Source organism: Nicotiana tabacum, chromosome 8, assembly GCF_000715075.1.
Source record: "Nicotiana tabacum cultivar K326 chromosome 8, ASM71507v2, whole genome shotgun sequence".
In the NCBI taxonomy this organism is placed as follows: Eukaryota; Viridiplantae; Streptophyta; class Magnoliopsida; order Solanales; family Solanaceae; genus Nicotiana; species Nicotiana tabacum.
The window spans coordinates 38,702,402-38,718,520 of record NC_134087.1 but is presented as its reverse complement, the minus strand read 5'-3'; the positions used below and the strand labels follow the sequence as shown (position 1 = coordinate 38,718,520).

The 16,119-nt window shown below is 38.2% G+C and overlaps 1 non-coding gene across 1 annotated transcript; it reads left to right on the top strand.

Annotated features, from left to right (window-relative positions):
- The first annotated feature begins 15,479 nt into the window (after positions 1-15,479).
- LOC142163648 (small nucleolar RNA R71) lies at positions 15,480-15,586 on the top strand. The gene has a single exon (XR_012694594.1). It is a non-coding gene; the product is annotated as a small nucleolar RNA R71 (small nucleolar RNA).
- The last annotated feature ends 533 nt before the right edge of the window (positions 15,587-16,119 follow it).

Below are 16,119 nucleotides of genomic sequence, written 5' to 3'. Positions count from 1 at the left end.
TAGCCATATTTTATAATGGCTCTATGATAAAACCAGTTAAAAGAGTACCAGCCTCATAAGAAGTTAGTATGAAGCTCTCACCGAATCATGTAAAGAGGTGCAAGGATTATAATAGAAGTTCAAGTTGTGGATGTGAATTATACCTATGTCGAAGGGAGCTTATGAAAGGAATAGAAGATATGATGCAAGATTTTAAGGTAAGTAAGATAAAGTTGAACAACTTATGAGATAATCAAATGCAGAAGGTTGTGAATTGTCCATACTTCGGACAAAAGGCCACAAGTACTGAGCCTCGGCATCCAGGAATGATAGCGGCGTCGATAGTGGCATATCTTCCAGCCTATGGTTTTTAGGTATCAAGAGGCCTAGTCAAGAGAGTAAAGAAGAGTTAGAGACAATGTGATCCCTCGCTTGATGTTCCAGAATAACATAAGAAAATCTATGGGGCAAACAAGTTGAAGGAAGGTTGCAAGTAGTATAAATGGATATGTATAGGTCGCAAGCTAAAGTATGGTAGAGAAACAAGATTGTAGGAAGAGAGGAGTAAGGATAAGAAAGGACGATTGAGGAGGTGACGAGAACGGATAAGACCTCGGGATTAAGCCCACGAAAATGAGAGAGAGCTGATGGGTTCTCTAAATTATATAAAGCTCAGTATAGACTGAATAAGTTCAAAGGAGTCTATGATTAGTAGAATTTAGAAGAAATGGAATGCTGACCTAGTAATAAAAATAAAGGTGTAATTGTGACAGATAAAAGATGACGTTTGGGCCTTCGATTGAGTAATGATTTGAAAAAAGGGATTCATGAATTGTACAAGATTAATTTACCCACGTAAGGTGAATCATATTGGGATGCTATGAAATACGGTTATGGAAGTATAGTATTGCCCCTAGGTGGGTCAGGAAAATCACTTCAAATGTTCCTCAATGCAACGTGAGCCCTAGTGATAACGTAAGAAGTTGCAAGTTATCAGTGGTAAATTGTAGATTAATATTGAGGTGAATCAACAATGGATAGACAAAAGTCACAAAGTATAAGATGAGATTAGGTTGTCATTCTTAAGATGAATAGTATTGAGGGAGCATTAAAGGACTTGAATTTATACATATGGGATAAGCAACGAAAGTAACTGGGAGTTTGGTAGCAGACCTTAGTAAGGATAAATCAAGGTAAAAGTTATGGTATAGTATGACCTACCTATGTGCAGTAAAGTCATATGGGTTGACAAACGAAATAAGGTATAGCAATATTCGTGAGTTCAACAAAGTACCCAACGAAGAACTTCAGTATACCTACAGATGCCCGGGGGGACATTTAATCAAGCTCTGTATATGTTCCCAAAGCGAGGCCTATAGATGGCACACATACAAGGAAAAAGTCGTACAGGCTGCATGATAGAAGGTAACAGGAGTTACGAGATTAGAAGAATTCTGACCACAGTTCGTGGTGTGATAAAGAGATCTATAGGTGAGAATACCCTGGACTTTGGATTTAATCCAAGAACAGTTGTCTGAATGAAAAGGAGAATATTAGAGTATTCGCAAGAGCTATAGGTTAGGGGAATGATAAGTGCATCCGTCAACATTCGAGGACGAATGTTCCAAAGGGGAGAATAATGTTACACCCTATGTTTTCGTACGTAAAAGTACGGTATAAGTAAATTGATGAAAGCTCGGAAATAAAATATTACATCTCGCATTTTCGTACGTTAAAATTTCGTCATAAGTTAATCAACGTAAGTTCGGGAATTGGATTATTTTGAGATTATAAGCATTATGCTATTTTAAACAAGTGATGAGTAAATTCGTGAAGTTTAGAGGGTAAGCAAGTCGAAGAAAATAAATTTCATCGAGGTTCGACATTTTGGGATAAAATACAGACCGAGCTAAAATACCCGGTATTTATAGACTAGTACCATACAAGGTACCACATGACCATGATAGTAAGGTGTATAAGGTGTATTAAAAGTGAGTAGTAATAAGTAATTTGCGATAATTCTTAATTATAAGATAATCCGGTAATTATTGATTTTAAGGTGACATTAAGAGAGCCTTTTTGTAGCTTAGTCACTAGAAAAGTGGGCCCACATCTTTGTATAAGAAATAATAAGCTAAAGAGTCGTAAACTTAAGTCTTATGACTCTTAAAGAACGTGAGTCATATAACTCACGTTATCATCCAGATCTGAAATCACGCTATCATTTTTAAGTTAAGAGTCTTATGACTCTTAAAGAACTTCATCACATTTTTTGGTTCAATTAATATGCATATATCGCATAAGCAACGCAAATACTTTCAACAATTCAAATCAAAGTGAGATTTTGCAATTATAACAGAATATGGTGCAATTTTTCTCAAGAATATCATACGAATTTTCATCTACTCCGATCCGCCGTTACGTGTTATCGCAATTAACGTGTGTTAGAGGGATTGTAAAGAGAATTGGCTCAGGTATATTAAGGCCATCCCTTCTTTCTTTTGGCATATTCCATATGATACAATGAAAAATGCACAATTCCCATAAATGACTCCATTCATAGAAATATTAGAGATGTTTATGTTCTTAATTCCCCATGTGTCATATTATTCTATCATCTGTTCATGGATCTCAAAAAAATACGTAAGTTGAAAAAGTTTACTTTATGATATTATTCAAAAGTATAATGGTCTTATGACATTCCAAGAGATTTTACTGACATACTTTTCATACATTGCATTCATATACATTGACCCATGCATGGGTGTATGTGTTAATAACATCATCAAGCCTCTGAGGACATCCCATCATATCATCTCGGCCATTGTGGGCAAATCATCAACATATACCAACTGATCAGGTAGTGGTATATATATATATATATATATATATATGTATATGGGATATGGGAAAAAGGTACGGCGTTATATATGCACCACTACCTGATCAGTTGGTATATGTTGATGATTTGCCCACAATGGCCGAGATGATATGATGGGATGTCCTCAGAGGCTTGATGATGTTATTAACACATACAGCCATGCATGGTATGACATTTATACCCATATGCATGACATTATATAAAAAAAATGAAATGATTTACAGAGTTATGAAAACGTACATGTGCAGTCTTTTACTCCATGTTTCTCTCATGTCTATTATTTACTAATTTTCATTCTTTACATACTCGGTGCATTATTTGTACTGATGTCCCTTTTGCCTGGGGGCGCTGCGTTTCATGCCTGCAGGTCCCGATAGACAGGTCGAGAGCCCTCCAAGTAGGCTATCAGCTCAGTGGAAGATGTTGGTGCGCTCCATTACTTCGGAGTTGCTTGTTTGGTTAGTATGATTTAGACGTGTATTATTAGAGACTTGTAGACAAATGTCATATACATAAAAGATTGTATGGACTTGTCGGCCTATGTTCAGTGTACGAGTGGTTATTTTGGCCTTATAGGCCCATATGTCTTATGTATAAGTGGGTTTCATATGTTGTATTTTACTTATCTCATGACAACCTCCAGTTCAGTTATCCATGATAGTATTACATGAAAAGATACGTTATGTTGGTACTCGGTTGAATAAAGTACCGGGTGCCCATCGCGTCCCATCGGTTTGGGTCTTGACATAATTTAAAAATAAAAATTAGTTTTTGTACAAAAGATACCCCTCTTTTTTTTTGTAAAAATACTCTCTTGTTTACAGTTTTATTAAATGAAATCAGAAAAAGTCAGGTATTGACCACAATCTCTGCTTGTCCAAGTTCAACTTTAATATTATTTAATTCCTCTAATATGAATATTCATTTAGCCTAAATGATAGGCTAAATAGTGTTGTGTTGAGCTTAGGCGCATTAAGCTACTACAAACATGTTTTTTTATTACTGAGTACTATATCACCCGACGATTCTAAGGTGGAGACTGCAGAGCCCATGCAGTAAGTCCGGGTTATGGTAACATAACCGACGGTCCCTTGAAGACTCGTTGTAGCCGAGGAGGGCGTTAAGGGTCGTTTGGGACTCAGGTTTTGTACTTGCTTGACAGAATTATTGGCTCTACAATCGTTTGGGGTTTTTATGCTGTCAAGCCATATTAATTATGAGATCTACAATCGTTTGGGATTTTTATGCTGTCAAGACAATAATCCTGTCAAGCAAGTCCAAAACCTGAATCCCAATCGATCCTTAATGCCCCCTCGGCTATAACGGGTCTTCAAAGGACCGATAGTTATGTTACCACAACCTGGACTTACTGCCTTGACTATCATGTTGCATGGGCTCTAGAGTCTCCACCTTAGAACCGTCGGATGATGCAGTACTTAGTAATAACAAGACATGTTAGTAGTAGCTTAGTGTGTCTAAGCTCAACACAACACTATTTAGCCTATCATTTAGGCCAAATGAATATCCATACTATAGGAATTAAATAATATTAAAGTTGAAGTACTTGGACAAGCCGAGATTGCGGCCAATGCCTGACCTTTTCAGATTTTATTTAATAAAACTGTAAACAAGAGAGTGTTTTCACAAAGAAATAAGAGAGAGGAGTTTCTAAAAGCCTTCCTCTTCTAAGAATTCAATGATCCTTTTATAATGGATCCTCTAAAAAAATAAAACTCTAATAGTAAAATGGCCACCAAACTTTTTAAAAAAAAATTATGGCCGACAAGAAAAACAAAAAACCCTGGCCTACAACTTTATAATGGCCAAAAATAAGACAAACAACTTTTATAAAGTTGATTCCCTCGATTATTGACGAGGGGCACTCTAGTCACATTATTAAAACAGGGTCTTTGTTTTATTGTTGCTGGGTCATCTGAGTCATTTCATGATTGCTTTTCCCTTGTCTTTTTCCGTTGTAGAAGATTATTCTAAACTTTCTTTGAATTTGTGCAAGTATTCTTCAATATTATAGAGATTTACTTTTTCTTCTTGGCTTCTCTGGGGCTTCTCCTGCAACACATATTTCATAATCTGTTGTATTGCCTACGAATGCCACTGAGATATCATCTGATACCTCTACCTATTCATTAAGTCCTGGCGAGCGCAAAACACACACTTAAATTGTGCTCGCAAATCAAAGATAGTACAGTATAATATCGTGTCCACAAGGATTGGATTTAAATAGTATTCTCGTAGTTTCTAGCTTGATTGCTATCCAGGAGGCTCAACAATTGAGATTTATATGATTAATAATAAAATTCAACTAAGAATCAAAAATCTACAGCTATTGACTAGTGACTATCGAAACAAGGAATAAGTAATTAAGGTTATCAGTTGGAGAGGATAGGGTTTTGACAAAATAGGTGCAAGATAATTATTCGGGATCTAACTCTAGATAATTTACTTCCAATGTTCAAGTGAGTCTCTTGAATTCACTCTATTATTAGTTCAAATGTTCAACAAAAACTCCTTTCTCGATTAAGTCTTAACCTTACGAGATGAACCAATTTAAGCACTATGAAGATATGCAAGAATTCATAGTGGATTGGTCTTTAGGAAAACCTCTTTCGGTTATTCTCCTAACTAGGTTTATTCAATGATTCATCTAGCCTTTCGATTACTTAGAATAATCTATGAACTCAACCAACAATATAATGTAAAGATATCACGAGTTATGCCTCTTTCGATTACAAGTAGTGAATATAGATACAACAGTTAAATCTTCCAAAAGGATTCAAATACATAAAATAGAGTTATAATCCACAAACAATCATCAATACACAAAATCTATCAAAATCCAAAAGGAACCACTCCATAGACACGGAGAAGTTCTTCACAAATATAATTAAAGTATAGGAAAACATAAATTCAATCCAAACCGGATCTTGAGTGAGGAAGGAATGATGGAATCCTTGTGCTTGTGTTTTACATCTCCTCTTTAGCCTCCTTAGGTCGAAATTGTATCCAAATCCATCTAAAATGGTGTTTTTCCCCGTTAGACTTCAAACCCCTCAAGAAGTCAGTCGACGAAATCCATCATCGGGAAGAGTCGAAACTAAACACTTACTAACTATTACATGCCGATAGAATTTAGAGTTATGATTATATGCCATATTGTCTAAAAAAGCAAGAAACAAATCAAACAACCCCATGAGACGCGACTGTGCCTTTTTTTCAGTGTAAGTTTGTTTGTTATTTTTTTGACACCCGGACTTGGTCCTCGACCCCCGAACGTGATCCCGACTTAATTTCTTGGGCTTCTACTCAGACTTCAAAGCTCCAACTTGTTTGATTTAGCTCCAAATTACCTTAATAACTCGGAATCATTCCTACAAGGAATAAAACACGTAATAAGTATAATTCACGATCATTTAAGCTCAAAAACACGTAAAATGCAGTAATTAGAGTGAAATACTATGGCTAAAACACGAGTTTCTAGCCTACCATCAACACCTCACACTTAGACTATTGCTCGTCCTCGAGCAATCAAACTACACTTCGTATAAAGACGACCTTTTCATTAAACAACCTCCCTAACACACCATGCCAAGAATATTTAAAATAGACTAAACACCATATCGTAACATCCTGCCCTCAAGACTCGACACAAAAGCACCACACGTTTTTTTCATAACATGTTCACTTACTCTAACATAGAAGTCAAAGACTTTATCTTACCTTCACAAGTTACGTGCCCTCACACAAACAATAGAGAGTAGTTCCACACACAATAAAGTTCGAGAACAAATATAAACTCAAGATAGAAAGAATTCACTCACTCTCATAAATAAAATTCATGCACCACAGAGAATGTACCATAAGATTGCTCGTAGTGTAATACTCTACTAATTGAGCTAATTCAGTCAAAAATCAAGTAGGACTTTATTTTGGTCGTAATGTAGGCTGCAGGACGGGTATGATATATATGGATATAGTGGCTACACCTCAATGGGCACTTTAATACTTATAATTTCACAAATTAAACGCCACACTTATATTGAACCAAACCCAACCTTCACATTATATTAACATCAAGCTTCCAAATTCATTAAGCACAGACAAAGCAAGATTTACCACTAGCAAGCAATAATTTTCTTTATAATGTATACAAACACCAACAATTTTTTTCTTTTTCTAGATTCTGAATTTCTCTTCTTTTTTCTCAATTACCTACAAGTGGCTCTCACAATTTTTTCAAACAATGCACCTTTCTTTTTTTTTCTATAACTCCACTCAAAAATCCAACCATGCCTCCACTTAGATTTTAACATGCTCATAAATATATCAGGTACTCAAGAGAGATAGACGGTTCAAACAGATAGTCAATTCAAAAAAGGGGGTCAGACTTGTAATGTGGTTGCCAAAGAAAATAGGATTACAAGGCTTAAAGGGCTAACTAGGATGCACAACAACTAGGTGGGTCACAGACATATACTTGGCTCAATAAAGAAATACCTATATCACTTCCTAGACTGAACAAGATTTCTATTTCGCTTTGGAAACACACAAGACAAGTTCTAGACATCACTGAAATGCACAGAATATCACAAAACCTCACAAACACATTGACACATAACTCACTTAGGATCGGATCTAGCCCGACTCTCTAGTCAAATCAGTTACGCAAAGTTACAATTAACCAATTTAAGGCACTTACTTAAGAGTCAAGAACTGAGCCTAGGCGTCACAACTAAGGCACTCACCACTCTCAAGGCATATGCAGTCAAGGAAAATTGCTTCAACTTAGCATGATGACTCATGCTTCTTTATTCCTACAAAACAAAACAAAAAATTAACTACACTCGATTCAATTAAAAGCCCTGGAAAAGAACTGTGACACAAAGAAAAACCAAGGGGGAATTGTTGCACTACCTAAGAAAGTAAAATAAAATAAAAGACGTATATTTGGATTTTCAAATTTTAATTTTTTTGTTTTTTTTTTGTTTTCCCCCGTTCGACTTCAAATCCCTCAAGAAGCCAGTCGACGAAATCCATCGTTAGGAAGAGTCGAAACTAAACACTTGCTTACTAACTATTACATGCCGATAGAATTCAGAGTTACGATTACAGACCATATTGTCAAACAAAGCAAGAAACAAATCAAACAACACCAACTGGCAAATAGAAAACAAGTACAAATACAATCAAATTAGAGCACCCCACCCCACACTTAAGAATTGCATTGTCCCCAATGCAAATAAATAAAATAAGAGTGAAAAGGTAACTCTCTGAGGCTCGTGGCCTACTCCTCATCACCACCCTCAAAGGTGCGCATGTACTCTTCATCATCAGAAGGAATAGAGTTGACGTCCTCATCCGGTGGCATCTATACTCCCTCTGCTAAACTCAACCACTACTGAGTGTCCGCGGAGAGGAGATAGTTCTCCTGCAGCTCTGCCATGTCAATCTCCCCCCGCATATTAGCAAATAGCAGCTGCAGTGTCTCCTTAACATGAACAAATCTCTAGTCTACAGGAACAACATCAACATGGGGGACGGGGGTCCGTCACAACTATGACATCAAAAGGCTTAAGAGGCCGCATAACCGGAATCGTCCGATCATAATAGTACTCCCCCTCCATATAATGTGTCCGCAGAAGCTGCGTGATCATGCTCGAGAAATACAGACGGTGGGCCCCAAGTGGTCGGACTCGAGACATGTGCTCAAGCATAATTTTACCCAAATCAAATGGCATCCGAGTCAACATAGCATAAATAAGACACGCCTTCAACCAAGAGACATCAATGTCATTCTGGGTAGGTATGATCTTTGCATTAATTAAGTGGAGAATGATTTTAACGGGATGCTGGAAATGACACTTCTTCATGTCTTCGTGAAACTCATCAGAATCTCGTGTCCATGTGGAAAGAGACCCCGCGCCACACAGCTGGGCTGGCGTCTAATGTTAGGATAAAGGGGACAATACAGCATCCTCAAGAACAACCTATGCGAGTGCTCCGTGAATCCCATAATTTGATTTATTATCTGGGAAAAAAATAGAATCCTCTAGCCTCTTACCTCCACTTCATACACAACATCTAAACTGACCTCATGTTGTCAGTTAGCGTAGATTTCCTTGACCATATTCACATTCACCGACTCATCAGGATGGAACAAGCTTTAAAAATTCAAGTATCTGATGTTGTTGTAAATCCCCAAGTATTTTCTAGCGAGCTTACCAACATCAATACCGACTTCTGGGTGGGGACTCACTGGCAGAACAAAGGTCCGATACCACATTCTAGCATGAGCTGGCACAATCTGAATGACATACTTGCAGCCTGGCACTACATCCTCATCTGGATCAATGCGCTATTCTTCCTCCTGCACAGGGGAGGGGGGAGGTGCTCGCCTACCTCCACGACGGTTACTAAAGGCAACCTCGGAGGAACCTGTGTTAGAACATTTGCTAGGGTGGCGAGACATTGTACCTGCACAAAACGAACAACCTTAGCTACAACACTTAAAACAAAACAATACCTACGGGGTAACCACCCCATACTTATGTTATTGGCACGTTCACAAGTACAATGTAAATCGGGGACTCAGACTACCCCATTGAAAGCACGCTACAAGTAATCAAAAATTCACCCAACCACCAATATAGTATTACAACAACATAACCACAGACTATACTGTAAAATACAAAATCAAAAAGTTAAACTAGTAAGTAAGAAAAAAAGAAGTTATACAAATTCACCACTACAAAATTACGATGGTACAATACAACCCTACACAAATACTTCACATGAATCAGACATCCCAATTAGCAACTAGCTATATATTAGCATGTGGCAGTCAATCGATTAGCACTCAGGGCTAACATGTTGAAGCTTCACAACCTAAGAACATGACCGCCCATCCCACATTTATATTCTATTATTACATTAGTACCAAACAATTATCCTCCAATTAAGCAACAAAATTCACTAATTTTTTTTTTCAATAAGTCATTTTTCAAACACATAGTAGGCACTAAATTCACCCCTTTATTTTCACTTCGCATGGTTAAAAAACTCCACACTTATATATTAATCAACCACCCAACAACAATTAAAGCATAACCACATTGTAACAATAGCACAAAGTGCTTCAAATTTGCACAAAATTATCATGAATTTCCGGCCATAAAGGCACCCCCTTCGAGCTTTGTCACAAAACAATCCCAACACCATCAAGGCACACCAAAAATTATCCCCAAGCATAATAACAATTTAAAAACCACAAGGTTAAGCACAATTTTAAACCAAAGTAAAAAAAACTAACTACAATATTAGCAAAAATCAACTACCTAGGGTTAAGAAAATCAAACTAAAACTATCTAATTCTACAACTAAATGGTAAGAAAAACACGATTAAGAGAAGAGAAGAAGAACTTACCTTGATGAGTGATGGAGATGAGAGAAAGTTGAATGAATGAGGGATACGAGGAAGAAGGAGGGATTTGAAATGAGAGAGAGAAGAGTTAGAGATAAGGAAGTGAAGGAATTAGGGAAAGAGGGGAAGGGTCGGGTGTTAATGGGTGTCCGTTTTTTTTCTTAAGTGTTTCATTTTATTTTATTTTTAAAAAATACACTGCCGCATCGCTGGGTGCAACGCCACATGCGGCGCGACTGTGGGATTTTCCAGAGAGTTGATTCTGACAAATTTTCCCATTTGGACTAGTGCAGCGCCCCCTGCGATACGGTAGGCCGAATTTCTCAGAGTTTCGGCGATTTTTTTTTGTTTTAGGCCACGTGTTGCATCCTTACTCTATTATGTACTTATTTTATGTTTAATTAATGCTTATACATGCCCAAACAAGTACCCATATTCCTAAACTCTAATAATATTATACTACATTATCTAACTATTTTACAAAACCAAGAAAAAATGGTTAGAAGTAGTTCTGAGTTATAGTCGTCAGCTTGTTTCCGTCACTTAGGCTCATTTGATCACGATACTAGAGGATTGCTTGTCAGATCCTCTAACAAGGTATTGTTTCAACATATGCTCATTCACCTTAAAGCTTTCATTCCCTTATTCATCTTAAATTTCAATGGCGTCGTACGGTGAGACATGTTTCACCACATACGGACCTGTCCATCTTGATTTAAATTTTCCGGGGAACAACCTAAGTCTACTATTGTGTAGTGAGAATCCGTCCCCTTCATGAAACTCCTTTGGCTTAATCAGACGATCATGCCACCTTCTTCTCTTTTCCTTAAAAATCCACGCATTTTCGTACTCATCCAGTCTAAACTCCTCCAATGCATTCATCTGCGCTAACCTGTGTTCACCTGCAAGACCAAGATCATGATTAAGCATTTTAATTTCCCAATAAGCTTTATATTCTATCTCAACAGGTAGGTGACATGATTTTCCATACACTAGTTTGAACGGTGAAGTCCCTATGGTTGTTTTGAACGCAGTTCTATACGCCCATAGAGCTTTATCCAACTTTACAGACCAATCCTTACGAGAAGCACTGACTGTCTTTTCAAGAATTCGTTTAAGTTTGCGGTTAGCCACTTCAACTTGCCCACTAGTTTGGTCATGGTACGGGGTTCCTCTTTTGTATGTGACCCTATACTTAGACAACAATGCATCGAACTGCTTGTTCACAAAGTATGACCCATTATAACTGATAAACACTCAAGGTGTCCTAAAGCGGGTAAAGATGTTCTTCCGTAAGAACGCACACACCACCCGAGCATCATTGGTCCTAGTAAGGATTGCTTCGACCCATTTATAGACGTAGTCAACGACTACTAGGATATACTTATATGAATGAGATGATGGGAATGGGCCCATGAAGTCAATGCAACAAACGTCAAAAATTTCACATACAAGAATTGAGTTTTGTGGCATCTCATCCCTCTTGCTAATGTTACCTGCCTTTTGACACTTGTCACATGCAGCTACATATGCCCGTGCATCTTTGTACAAAGCAGGTCAATAGAAACTGGCTTCCATGACCTTTACTGCAGTTGAATTAGTGTCTTCCAGCTGCTCCATCATGGTAATGAGAAAGAATGCTTGCCATCTCTCCTTCATGCACACATCTTCGAATTACACCATCTGCACACAGTTTAAACAAGAAAGGGTCATTCCAAAAATAACTTTTTACCTCACCCTGAAGCTTCTTTCTTTGATCACGAGATAAGTCATGAGGCCACCATCCACTAGCCAATAAGTTGGCTATATCAGCATACCAATATGGTCTTTCGGAGACCGCATCAATGGAGAAAATCTGCTCATCAGAGAACTCTTTTCTTACGTCAATTATTACAATTGAAGGTCTCTCCAGCCGAGATTGATGATCTGCGACTTGATTTTCCATGCCCTTCTTATCTTTGATATCCAAGTCAAGCTCTTGGAGCAACAACACCCACCGCATCAGACGCCGCTTGGACTCCTTCTTACTCCATAGATATTTCAAAGCTGAGTGATCAGTGTGTACAATCACTTTACTCCCCACCAAGTATGATGTAAACTTGTCAAAAGCAAATAACTCTTTCTCAGTAGTGGTATAATTGACTTGAGCATCATTCAACGTCCTGCTTGCATAGTAAATGGGCCTAAACATTTTATCTTTTCTTTGCCCCACAGCTACATCACTTGTATCACACATTATCTTAAATGGCTGGCTCCAATTATGTGTCACCATAATAGGAGCACTCACAAGCTTTTCCTTTATCAATTCGAATGCTCTTAAGCACTCCACATTGAAAACAAACTTGACATCTTTCACTAGCAATGCAGTCAGCGATTTGGTAATGCTGAAAAAGATTTTGATGAACCTCCTATAGAACCAATATGTCCCAAGAAACTCTTTATGCTCTTCATAGAAGTCGGTGGAGGGAGCCTAGCAAATTACATCAACCTTAGCTCTATAACTTCAATTCCATGTGCAGTCACTTTGTGGCCCAAGACAATCCCCTCTTTCACCATGAAGTGACACTTCTCCCAATTAAGAACCAAGCGAGTGGATTCACAACGTTCAAGTACAAGCTCTAAATTCTTCAAGAAATCCTCAAAGTCATCACCAAAAAGGGTGAAATCATCCATGAATACTTCTAGGCACTTCCCGTTTAAATCGAAGAATATAGATATCATGCACATCTGGAAAAAGTGGCAGGTGCATTACACAACCCAAACGGCATCCTCCTACAAGCAAAAATACCTGACGGGCAAGTGAATGTGGTCTTCTCAACATCTTTTGGGGCAATGGGTATCTGATTGTAGCATGAGTACCCATAAAAGAAATAGTAGCATCCATGTCCAACCACTTTTTCGAGCATTTGATCAATGAAGGGAAGTGGGAAGCGGTCTTTCCTTATGTCATCATTCATCCATCTATAATCAATGCACATTCTCCATCCAGTGACTGTTCTTGTGGGGATCGATTCATTGTCTTCATTTTTCACCACGGTCATGCCCCATTTCTTAGGTACAAATTGCACTAGACTAATCCACTGGCTATCAGAGATGGGAAAAATCACTCCCGCAACTAGCAATTGATAATCTCCTTGCGCACTGCCTCCTCCAAATTTTTGTTCAAGTTGTGTTGGGGCTGCACCACCGGCTTGCTATTTTCTTCCAACAAAATTTTGTGCATGCAAATGGCTGGACTAATTCCTTGAATATCAGGTATACTCCAGCCAATAGACTTCTTGTGCTTTTTCAGTAGCTTCACCAACTTTTGCTCCTATATACCTGTCAAATCAGTAGAAATAATCATAGGAAAATTGTTAGTTTCAAGAAAAACATATTTAAGTGAGTGGGGAGGACTTTCAATTCCACACTAGGCTTAGAAGCCTCCTCTTTTAGTTCCTCCTCATCAACCACTTGATCTTCGGTTTCAAGAGCTTCAACCTTTTTCTTTATTTCAGGATCTTCATCCTCCACTGTGCTAGACTGAGTAATACATCTCTCTAAAGTATCCCCTGCAAGCTTGTCAAACTTGTATTTTTCAGTCAATTTCCCAACAACATCTAGCTTGAAACACGAGTAGGCAGACGACTCATCACTGGGGTATTTCATCATCCTCTTCATCTGGAACACTACTTTTTTATTGACCACTCTGAGCATAAGCTGCCCTTCGTAAATATCAAGGATAGATCTGCTTGTACATAAGAATGGCCTCCCTAGAATTCAAGGCACCTCCTTGTTCACCTCCATATCCACCACAATAAAGTCTATGTGGAACACAAATATGTCCACTCGCACTAGAATATCCTCAATGATTCCCTCAGGTAAAATAGTGGTCTGGTCAGCCAGTTGTAAGGACATCGGTATTGATTTGATCACTTCAAGCTCACCTTCCAATTTATTGAATACAGACAAATGCATTAGATTTATAGACGCACTAGAATCGAAAGGGACTTGTCAAATTTCTCACTCCCCAATGAGCATGGTATGGTGAAGCTTTCTGGGTCACCACACTTTTGAGAAAATTTGTTTTGTAATATGGCACCGCAGTGGGAATTCAGCTTGACCATTGTTGTCTCCTCTAGACAAGATTTTCTTTAAGAATGTTCCATAAGCAGGCCTCTGAGTGAGTACCTCTGTGAAGGGAATGTTCACATAAAGTTGTTTGAGCATCTCCAAGAATCGCCCAAAATATTTGTCAAGTTTCTCCAGCTTCATCTTTTGAGGAAATGGTAGAGGTGGCATATGTCTACTTTTTTCAATATCATTTTGTACCCCACTACTCTAGCCCTTTTTCTCTGCACTTTTTTTCTCTGTTGATGTCTCAGTCTGCTTGTTAACCACCTCAGGTCTAGCTTTCACCACTGGGTCAGTTAATGCTTTGCCACTTCTCAGAGATACAACTTTGATTGTTTCCTTTGGGTTATTTTTAATGTTAGGGAAGAGTCCCAGAAGCCCTCTCATATAAAAAATTTTCAATCTATCCCATTTGTCTTTCTAAATTTCGGATAGTTGTGCCCTGAGTCGCGAATTTTTCATCTGTTTTGTTGATGAATGCCTTTATGAGATCTTCCATACTTGGCTGATTTGGCTGTGGTGGATGGTATTGCTGCCTCTGCTGGTTCTAAAAACTAGTGGTCCTTGACCATGTGGTCTGAGATTATTTTGCTGCCATGAGTTCAAGCTCACATTAGGTGAACTCCACAAAACAATTGGATGTTTTCTACCCATAGCATTATAGTTGTTCCCACCTTGGTAGTTTCATCTATTAAAGTTCCCCACAATGTTGACTTTCTCAGTTGTAGCTTGGCACTCATGTGTAGGGTGTCCTAATCCACAAAAATCATATGCTGCTTGCGGCTTACTCTATACCTTGGTCAATGTCAGCATTCTAATCTCCTTAGCCATGGTGTCTAGTTGGGCTTGCATGGATGTATTAGAGTACACCTAGTGAACCCCAACGGATCTTCTTCTATCATTACTCTCATCGGCCACTGATTAACATCCTGATATAATTCATCAAGGATTAAGACAACCTCCTCTCGAGTTTTCTTCATTAGTGGACCTCCATATACAATATTCAGAGTTCGTCGCAATGACGGTGTCAGTCTATCCCAAAAATCCTGGAGTTGCATCCATAAATCAATTTTATTGTGCTGACACTTTCTGACTATCTCCTTAAATCTTTCCCAAACTTCAAAAATAGTTTCTGTCTCCTTCTGGCAGAAATTGTGGATTTCCCTTCTGAACTTCTCTGTTTTTGCAGCTGAAAAGTACTTGTTGAGAAACTTCCTGGTCATATCTTCCCATGTCCTGATAGAACCTGTAAGTAAGCTACAAAGTCATTGCTTCCCGTCATCTTTCAATGAAAAGGGAATACCCTTAAGTAAGTTGCATCTTTTGATACTCCATTGTATTGGAAGGTGTTCATGATTTCTTCAAAGTCCATCGAGTAAGTATTAGGATCTTCGTTCACTTTCCCTCTAAAAATGCAGTTGTTTTGGTTAGTTTGAAGCAAGCCTTGCTTCAATTTGAAGTTGTTTGCTGCTATAGGTGGAGGACTAAAACTTGATAGTAATTGATTGTAGACTCTTCCAGGCCAATGTGCTGCATTCTCAGCTGGTCTTCAAACACGGGTCGGTTTACATTGAATCTTCGACCCCCAACATTATTGACGACCTCATCAGTAATTCTCCGTGCAACTTCTTGTTGTGCTGCCTCTCTTGCAACTAATCTTTTGGATTTCCCCCTGATCTTTTGGATCTTTGTGAAGTAATTTACTTCA